At 35.3% G+C, this 9,750-nt stretch overlaps 1 long non-coding RNA gene across 2 annotated transcripts; it reads right to left on the bottom strand.

The window, feature by feature from the left end:
* Nucleotides 1-607: 607 nt before the first annotated feature.
* On the bottom strand, nt 608-3,066 carry LOC109210839. Of its 2 annotated transcripts, none has more exons than XR_002065618.1 (2): nt 2,875-3,066; nt 608-2,518 (listed from the first exon to the last, which is right to left on the bottom strand). It is a non-coding gene; the product is annotated as an uncharacterized LOC109210839 (long non-coding RNA). The 2 variants fall into 2 exon arrangements; XR_002065617.1 differs by having other exon boundaries at nt 608-2,460.
* Between the last annotated feature and the right edge of the window lie 6,684 nt (nt 3,067-9,750).

Genomic DNA, 9,750 nt, shown 5'->3' with positions numbered 1-9,750 from the left:
TAACTCTATTTTACGATCTGCTTAACCTTATGATTATGGGTAATGATTCTAATCATCTCAAAAGGAAGGGGTAAGGCACTTTTTAAGATCCATTAAAAATGATTAACTGACCAAACTTAGGTTAATTAATCTAAATTAATTATTTTATAAGAATATTTAGAAGTATTGGTAGCTAATGATTAAAGGAGACTTTCTTTAGTTTGTGAAATCGAAGTAAACTTCTTCTATTAAGCTTTCACAAAAAATTGGACCAAAAATAGTAAAAGTCAATTGCAGCAAACGTGGTGAACTTCTAGCATTTTCGCATTGAAATATAGACTGTTCGAAACAAGAGGATTTTAAAACTTCTTACAAAATATTAAAGTTCACAAAGTTAAAAGAACACCGGGTTATGCCTATGTTTCAATTTGAAATGAACGAATAAAAAAAATAATTACTGCAAAGACAAACCTATACTTGGTATATTTACTATTTTTAGAGAAACCAATAGTCACTAATTTAAAAAAGTATTTGTAGCCACTAATTAAAAAATATATTTGTCAAGCTAGGCGTTGGTTTAAAAATCAGTCCCGATTATTAGCTTTAAAATCTTTCACCCAAGAAAGAATTTATAGGTAGTCAATCACGAGCTTCTGCTAACCATTTTCAACGTGGAGATGAATTTACTACGCAAACGCAACCAAATTTATAAAGTTAGACAACATAGACGATAAAAGACAAACAACGAAAAAGAAAGAAGAAAGACGCCATCGGCATCCCCAAGCACTTCGCTTGTTTTCTCGCTATTCAATGCACTCTAAGGATGTGGATATGTGTGTCGACTCCATGCTCGGGTACGGTGTTGAGTCTCGAGTGAGACTCCATTTTGCTCCAAGTGCATATGCAAAAGAGAGAATAGAACAAGAATTAGAAGAACTTAGTTTCCGAGCAAACATAGGATAAAGACATTACGAATCATACTATAAACTTATAAGCTTACAACGTAGCAGATACATTCATCATGTTAGAATGTTATACTATCAGATTCATAACACTGATTCAAGAACATCCCCTAACGAAGTATTCAAGCAGATGTTTTCTATTATTCTCATTTAGAACTTATGATGGAGCAATTACAAGTTAAGCAGGGTACCCTAAGGCATGCTTTACTAAGTAAGCAAATAAATCTTATATGATGAGAAAATGAGTGAATAAATCTTAGATGCAGTATGTATGTCATTATCATAATGCAAATAAGCATCTCTACTTCATTGTGACAAAGAAGGCATCAAGGATAGTATAGCTTGCTTAGTTTGGTCCAGATATTAATACATAAAAATATATCTTAGGGATGAATTATATACCATAGTTCTGACAAAGAGCTTAACTTTCTAAGTGAGCTTGGGTAGTAGAACTATCTATAAGGCCTCTATAAGCATGTTAAATAACGAGTGTAACTCACTCATCTACGGGACATTCTTAGCTAAATACTGCCAAAGGATATCCGAAGCTAATTATTTCATTAAAACCCATGATCGTGATATTGGGCATTTAAAAATAAGAAGAAAAGCCTAAGCATGGTGCTTATCATAAAGCAATATACTTCCATTAACAGAGAGAGGCCAAAAAGAGCATAAGTTAAGGTCTCAGGTTTATGGGGAGACCATCAAGTTTTCTGCTATTGTTTTAACCGAAGGAGTTTACATAGATTTAAAGCTATTCAGTACTTAAGAAATGCAGCCATCAACAAAACCGTATAAGCATGCTATTTATGAATAATGTAAATCCACAAATTACTCGCAACATATTCAATTAACTTTTGCAACAACCTTATATTTGTCATGATTATCTGGACATGAAAGAACCTAAGCTCCTGTTGCTGGTAGGTATACAGGATACACCAACACTCTTACAGAATGCATTCTCTTTTTTTTTCTTTTTTCTTTTTTTAACGTTTGACAGATAAATAGTAATCTGTCCACAAATATTACGCTCCCAAATTCTTGAGTTAAAAGATTACTCATTTTTACTCATAAACGCAATTGAAGTTCATAAGAAAGAAGGAGCTTTTTCACATAATACGTTTATCCTTAACAACAAGTTAGAAATGAAACATCAACTGAGCATGGCATTTACAAAAGAACAACGTTGATCATGTACTAACAACATAAAACACACAAAATAGTTGTGTAGGCAATTTACCAAGCATTTAGTGATGGGTTTTTGGACAAACATGACTGGAATACAATTTCCCTATAGACATGACTTTTATGTGTACAAAATGAGTCCTAAATCATGATCTCTACATAGGAAGTGAAGTACTAATTTTCAAACAAAAATAATTATTTGCCTTTAACATAAACAAATAATAATAACAGAAAGAGGAACTTAATGTTAGAGGTCACTGACCTTTTGCAGGGCAGTAAACTGGGGCGTTTGCCAACGACTACTCGAATCTCCGATTCAAACCTCCTTCACCACCTAAGCGACACAATCAGACCAACAAAAATCTTTGTCACAGCTGAAGGCCAACAAAGATCTGAGAGGGGAGAAGATGAGTAATGAAACACGATTTAAAGCTTATATTTATGGAGGATCTGTATGAAGTAGAAGATACTTCGAAAGTTTGGAGGGGAGTAGCGGCGACTACGAGCTGGTCCGAAATTAAGGCCAAATGCAGGTATTTATAACAGCAGATTATATCTAGGGCTTCTTGAGCGGGAATTTTTTAGATTTGATTTTGAAAAGTAGCCGTTTGAGATTGAATTTCTGCCTTGGTGATTCTCCCACGGAGATTTCAAGAGTAATTTTGGTCTTTTATGTTGACCAAATCGAAGGAGATCAGAGAATGGCATTGATCTTGAAAAGATAAAGCAAGAGAGACAGAGATTTTACCTGAATATGGTATGACAATACTCTGCCATGGCTGAAGAATAGTTGAATCGTTAGCCAAAAATGGTCATGGAGATAGGCAAAGACTCTGCCATGGAAAGAGGGGAGAAAGCGAGAGCGTACTGTTAGTTGTGGTAAAACGAGGGGGTTGGGGTACCACAGGCGATGGATTTGAGGAAAAAAATTCGGTAACAATTAAATGGGATTTTGGAATCCAAAAGAGGGATATTTCTGGTGGAAGAATCTAGAAGAGAATAATACGATTTGGGCTAATACTTTTTGGGCTGATTTAAGAAATTATTTGGGCTGTCTTGTGGATTACTGTTTGGGCCGGTAGAATTAGTAGAAAAAATATTGGGCTAATAACTAGGCCGAGTTTCCCCTTCTTCTTTTCAATTTCTTTGGGCTTCTAATAATCAACAATAATATTAATGTTAAAAATAAGNTCTCCGAATCATCCTCGTTCATGTCGAATCTTAAATCGAAATTTGACCTCAGAACCCTAACTTTACAAATTGGAGATAAAATGGTTTCCGGGCTATAATAGCCCTTAATTAGGTGTTTTCTCATGGGAAACACCTAATTAAGGATAGTTATAGTCTGATTTTGTCAACAAAGGCCGTCAGATTTGAAGTTTGAGGTATTTCATTTTATTCCCATGTTCTTCGATTCATGATTTTATTCTCTTAGGTTCCTGTTGTAATTTCAGTATGCTTGCCATTGTTTTTCTTTAGGGTAGTTTAATTTCGTTAATCTCCAAAATTAATTTGAACCTTTGTTGATCCATTCATCCCTGTTTCAGTTAATTTAGTCGCGATTTAGGTTTGCGCATATTAGGTTAGTTTAACTCGTAGTAGGTCAGTCTTAATGCGTAAATAGGCCATTGATTAGTATTTGTGGATTGTTAGTTTCCTGATTTTTAGTTCAGTTCTGAGTTAATCTTGTTTCATTGATTCTAATCAGTTAATTCAAGTGTTAGTTTCTGATTCTATGATGATTCATTGTTAGTGCTTAAGTGTAATTAGTCTTTGTTAGTTGATAATTGGATAGTAGTGGGATTTAGGATCAATTTTCAGTCTCAATTAGCATTAATTGGATTCAGTCTTAGAATTTTGAAGTTAGTTTGGATATAGCTGAATAACTTAGCCTTCAATTAACCTTGGTTGATTTTTAACTAAAGCAAAAGGGGTTTGGGTTGGTCAGTAATTTCAGGGAGTAGTCAGGGGTAATTTGGGCATGGGAAAGGGCTGGTTTTGTTAAGACATAGTAATTTTAGAACTCAAGCAAGGGTAGTTTAGGTTTTTCATAGCTAATAGAATACCCTAGGGCCTTCTAGAAAGGGGCCTTAGTGTAAGCTTTCTGCATTTTAATGCAGTAGCTTGGGTAACAAGTCACAATATTAGGGTCTAATAGCCAATTTCTGAAAATAAAAAGGGGGAAAAATGAGTAAAATTTTCTAGAACATTCTGCCCCCTTCCTTGCCTATAAAAAGCAGGCCTAGTGCCTTGATTTACAGGTTTACACACTCTGAAAATCCCCAAAACTTTCCAGTTTATAATTCCCAAAAATCCACTTCCGAAGAGCTGAGTCTCAAATTTTGAATTTCAAAAATCCAAATAGTTCAAATCTGAAGTTTATAGTTCTAGAAACCTTCTTTAGATCTTAATTTCGGCAAAAATCCAAAAACAAATAAAAATACAATAGAAACTCCAAAAATATACTGTTTATTTGAGTGTATTCAAGTCATTTATGGTTGATTTCCTGGTTTCAACTGATTTCAAACCTTTCCTGGACTGTTGAATTCATTTCTGGGCTGTTATCTGATTGTTGCTCGATACTGCTGCTGATTTATTCTTCTTCTTCTTGTATTTCAAACGTCCAGGTACATACTCGAACCATGGCTTGATGTGGCTTTGAAATGAAATGCTGAAATAAAAATGTTCATTCACCCTTGAGATGTGTTTGTTCAACTGTAATAGACTATTTGTATTCAATTTAGTTCACTTTTGACTTGTATCTCTGTAGTTCCTGGATCGTATAATTTAGATGGACTTTGGACTGTATTGGATGATATAATTTGAACTATATGGATCCCTTTTAGTTCGTCTGTGGTGATACTACTCATTTAGGATAATTGATAATCTGAGGCCTTATAAATTTTATGTTTAGCTTGTTTTCCATAAGTCTGATCAACAAGTTGTCTGTTAAATCAGGAGTATCGAATACCACCTGAGGTTGAAAGTTTATGTCTTACAAAATCAGTTTCGCATTTAATGTTCATATCCAGCTGATAGTTAGGTTGCAGGTCTTATGTTAACTTACTTTCAGCATTCATATTATAGTTTTTTTTATGTCAATTGAAGTCCATGAGATGCTAAAATGATGTTAACTCTCACATCTAGAAAGATAGACATTAACAGGTGAACCTATTGAATTATAGTCACGTTCAAAATCAGCAACTCGTTTGCATAATTACCCATGTGTTAACAGATCTCGAGCACGATTGGTATTGACTTTGGGCTCACTATGAGCCCACTCCTGTTTCGTTTTCATAAACTGTGGCCAAATCATGGGCTCGCCCCTCTGAGGCCCAACGTGGGCAGTGTATTTACTTGGATTTCACAAGCTGATAGCTTACCAGCTTGGGCCAAAATTTCAAGGCCCAAAAAAATGCTGGAAGCCAAAAATCCTTTTTTTGAAAAATTACATTAGGAATACGGGAATTAATTTGCAAATATAAATTTGGGTTCTCGAGTTAAGTAGCGGGTTCAAATTAAGAGGGTCCTCCCTTTTGTTTGAATTCGGGCTTGAACTCGAGGCCCGAATTTATAAATGTGAATTAATTAGGCCTTTTTAGAGACAAACAGTAAATAGAAAATCCTAGTTTGCTTTAAGATTGGCCTTTAAATAAAAAGTGGGACGAGCCTCGCCAAATAAAAATGCATAAATTGCGGGGCCCTCATTAAATGCTTTATTAAAAATATTTTAGAAATTCGGGACATGCCATTTAGCGAATTTTCATGGCTTCCCGCAAAGTTAATAAGACACTAGCCACTTTAGGCGCGCTTTTAATAATTTTACCTTCTTAAATACGGGTGTGCATTTCATGCGACCTAAATCCAAATCCCAAAACGTTGAATAAGAGGTGTCGAGGATCCGGGTGCATTTCATGTGACGTGATCCAAAAACACGCTCTTAAACGGCGTTCACTTTCATAAAAAAAAACTAATTAAAAGCAGTTAAACAAATTTATAAAATTGCACTATAGGTTTGAACATGTATAAAAACCAGTTTTTTAGCCATTTATAATAATTTAAGCGACCGTTCTAGAACCACGGGATCCGGGGGTGCCTAACACCTTCCCTCGGGTCAACAGAATTCCTTATTCAGAATTTCTGGTTTGCAGACTCCAATTGGGAAGTCGAATTTTTCCTCAATTTGGGATTTAAATTAAATCGGTGACTTGGGACACCAAAAGCCAATCCTTTCCCAAGTGGCGACTCTAAAAATAAATAAATAGTCCCATTTCCACTAATGTCACTTTAAATGGAAAAACTCCCTTATACATTACCCTTCGGGGTCGGTGTGTAAAAAAGGAGGTGTGACAGCTCTGGCGACTCTGCTGGGGAAACGAACCCAGAATTTAGATTCAGGGTTCAAGAATTCGAGCTTAGTGCAATTGTTATATTTGACTTTATCTGATTTTTCTACATGTTCCATGCTATATGTGCTAAATGTTTTACCGCTTTGATATTTGTTGAAATTGTATATATAAACTACCGCGAATCCCTTCCTCTCTTTGAGTCTTCTACATCATGGAGAAGGGTGCACTTCGTGTAGCTTCTCTTCTGTTTAGAGTCTTTCTCAATTTAGAACGAGGTTTGGATAAGTTGCTAAGCCAGCGGAGCTTCTGTATCCCCGGTACGCTGCCTCCCTCTCGGCTCGAGTTGTCCGCTCGGGTAAGCCAGGTCTAGATCAATAAACCTAAGGTTTAAACCTAGAAGAACAAAACCTCATGCCGGATCCCTAGTAGGACGCTTGTTTGCATCATGTGCATTTGACTTAGGGGACTCAACACAGGGGTTGGGTCCGTCTAGGATAGGTGACCTGAAATAAATTGACCATCCTGATGCATCTTACGTGCTAATTGCGCATTTATTTGCTCGGTTTCGCATGTTGACCGGCTTGTCTAAATGAGTGAATTATGAAAAATAAGCAGTGTTAGGACTAAGTAAGGGTGACCATTTGTTTTGAAAAAACCCCAATGCCCAAATAGTACCGAAATGCTGCCGGATTTTTGAAAAATAAAAAAAGGAAAATAGTTGGAAAAAAGAAAGTTGTTGTTCAAAATAGTTTTGGTTTAGGCAATCTGCCCGAACTACGCGGGTCTGATTCTCACCGGATGTGAGATACGTAGGCAAACCTCATCGGTTCGGACCCCAATTTTTAAAAATCCAAAAATATTTTCTTTCTTCAGAAATCTTTCCTTAGATAATTTTTTAAAAAAAACAAAAAAAAAAGAAGTTTATAAAACTAAAAAACGATTTCCTTCTTTCTAATGTCTTTCATAAAAATCAAAATCCAAAAATACAGGTTTCCTTCATTTTGAAGTATTTTTCCAAAACTCCAAAAAAAGAAATCAGAAACAAAAATCCAAAAAAAACTCTTTTCTTCTTCTTTATTTTTTTGTAAATGTCAATAAAAATTTTAAAAATTGAAGTCCAAAAATATTTTTGCTTTTCTCTAGAAGTACTTTTGTAAATAAATAAAAGCTCAGAAATTCAAAACACTTTTCTTAAAGAAGTCCCTCTTTCGAAAATTAAGAGGTTATATCCAAAATTCAAAAATATTTTCTTTTTTCCTTAGAAAAAGAGAAAACAATTGAAAAACTCAAACAAAAAATATTTTCTTTTTACTTTTAAAATTCCCAAAGTTCAAATAAAAAAAAAACGAAATTTTCAGAAGTCTTTCTTTCAAAAATTAAATCAAAATCAAAAATTCAAAACAAAATTCCTTTTCTTCTTTCAAAGCATTTTTTTAGAAAATTCCAAAAAAAAAAAATTAAAAAAATCAAAAATGTTTTTCTTTTGCCTTAAAGATCCATGGTACGAGTTTTATTAAAAAACAAAAAGAGAAAAGAGTTCACATACTCAATTCCCAATCTGCCCGAACTACGCTGGTTTGATTCTCACCGGATGTGAGATACGTAGGCAACCCTCATCGGGTCCAACCACCCTTTTGCAAAAATAGCCAAAAATACCGAAATTTTAATTTTTGTCACAAAATAAGTCAGGTGATGCCATTCTTGCTTAAAATAAGCCGAATGTCCCCAAAAGGGCGCCGGAAGGCCGTTTTTGCAAGAACAACCACCTTGGGTCATTTTCAATGGTTAGCGGGCACAACCTTAAAATCTTCTTTCCAGAAGTGCTGAAAGGCCGTATCTGCAAAACCAAGTCTTTGTTTGCTTAAATAAAATTTCTTCCTTTAGGTCAAAATAAATCATTAAAATACTCCTTAGATATATTTCTTTCATAAATAAGAAAGTAAAAAAAATACAAATTTTGTAAAATTGAGTCCGAAAAATATTTTGCTCAAAAATCCAAAACATTTTCGTAAAAGTCCCTCTTCCGAAAATTAAGAGGCAACTTTCAAAATCCAAAAAAAAAATTTCTTTCGTGTTAGAAAAAGAGAAAATAATTGAAAATTCAAACAAAAATATTTCTTTCTACCTCTAAAATTCCCAAAGTTCCAATAAAAAGAAAAGGAATTTTTTTTAGAAGTCTTTCTTTCAAAAAATAAAAAAGAAAAGTCAAAATCAAAAATCAAAATAAAAAATATTTCCCTTTCCTTTCTAAAGCATTTCTTTCAAAAAATTCAAAAAAAGAATTAGTTTATTTACCTTATTTGCAAGAACTACGCTTGGTCTGATTCATGTGGGGTTATGATACGTAGGCAATCTCCATAGGATTCGACCATAACCCTAAGGAAAAAAAAAGAGAGAAATACGAGGGAAGGAAATAAAGGAAAAACAAGAGAGGAAAATAAACGCAAAAGAGAAAATAAGGAATCGAGAGAAAAACCATGGCAAAAGAAAAGGGAAAAGCAGAAAATGAAAAACAGAGGGAAAAGAAAAATGAGAGAAAAAAATAGAAAGAGAAAGAAAAGCAAGAAAAACAGAGGGTAGAAATCAAAAGAAGAGAAAATAGAAAAGAAAAACCGGGATGACGCATGCAACCAGTGCAAACATGTAGACATCCGTTTAACTGTATAGGTGCATCACACGCCAATGTGCGATTACCTATCTGTTACTTGTCGCAAACTAACCGTGTGTTGCTGTCAATCCTAGCCTAGCTTTTAGAAACGGTGGTTGGTTGTGGTAAGCTGGCATCGCATCAATACTTTACCAGATCAAAAGGAAGTACAGAAATGTCATCTGAAATGACTTTGCCACCACTTCTCATCACCGAAGACAGCCCCATCTCAGGGATCCCGGCCTCCGAGTCTGCCACAGCTGAAGAAAATCGGATACTACATTTCCGAATGATGGAGATGTGGGACGCATGGACTAATGGCAGGGAGCCTCCAAGTGCTATCCCTGGTTTTCCTGAATTGTTCCCGAGAACTGGGGGTACTTTTAACATCCCTATCAGTCACCCGAATACCCCGTCTGCTCACTTCATAGGAACACCTTCTGAGGTACGCCCCCAGGTGTTCACATCGGGAGCAGCTCCCAATATTTTCACCGCTCCACCATGCTCCGCCACCACACAGCCTTCACTCCCAAGGCCTGCTATTGATCCCTCGGCCTTCACTTTCCAAAATCCCATCTTTCAAGCAGATCCTCCTCAATATCCCACATACACGTACCCTCAGCCACCG

Source organism: Nicotiana attenuata, unplaced genomic scaffold, assembly GCF_001879085.1.
Source record: "Nicotiana attenuata strain UT unplaced genomic scaffold, NIATTr2, whole genome shotgun sequence".
Classification (NCBI taxonomy): domain Eukaryota; kingdom Viridiplantae; phylum Streptophyta; class Magnoliopsida; order Solanales; family Solanaceae; genus Nicotiana; species Nicotiana attenuata.
The sequence above is the reverse complement of the archived record's forward strand: the minus strand, read 5'-3'. Positions and strand labels throughout refer to the sequence as shown.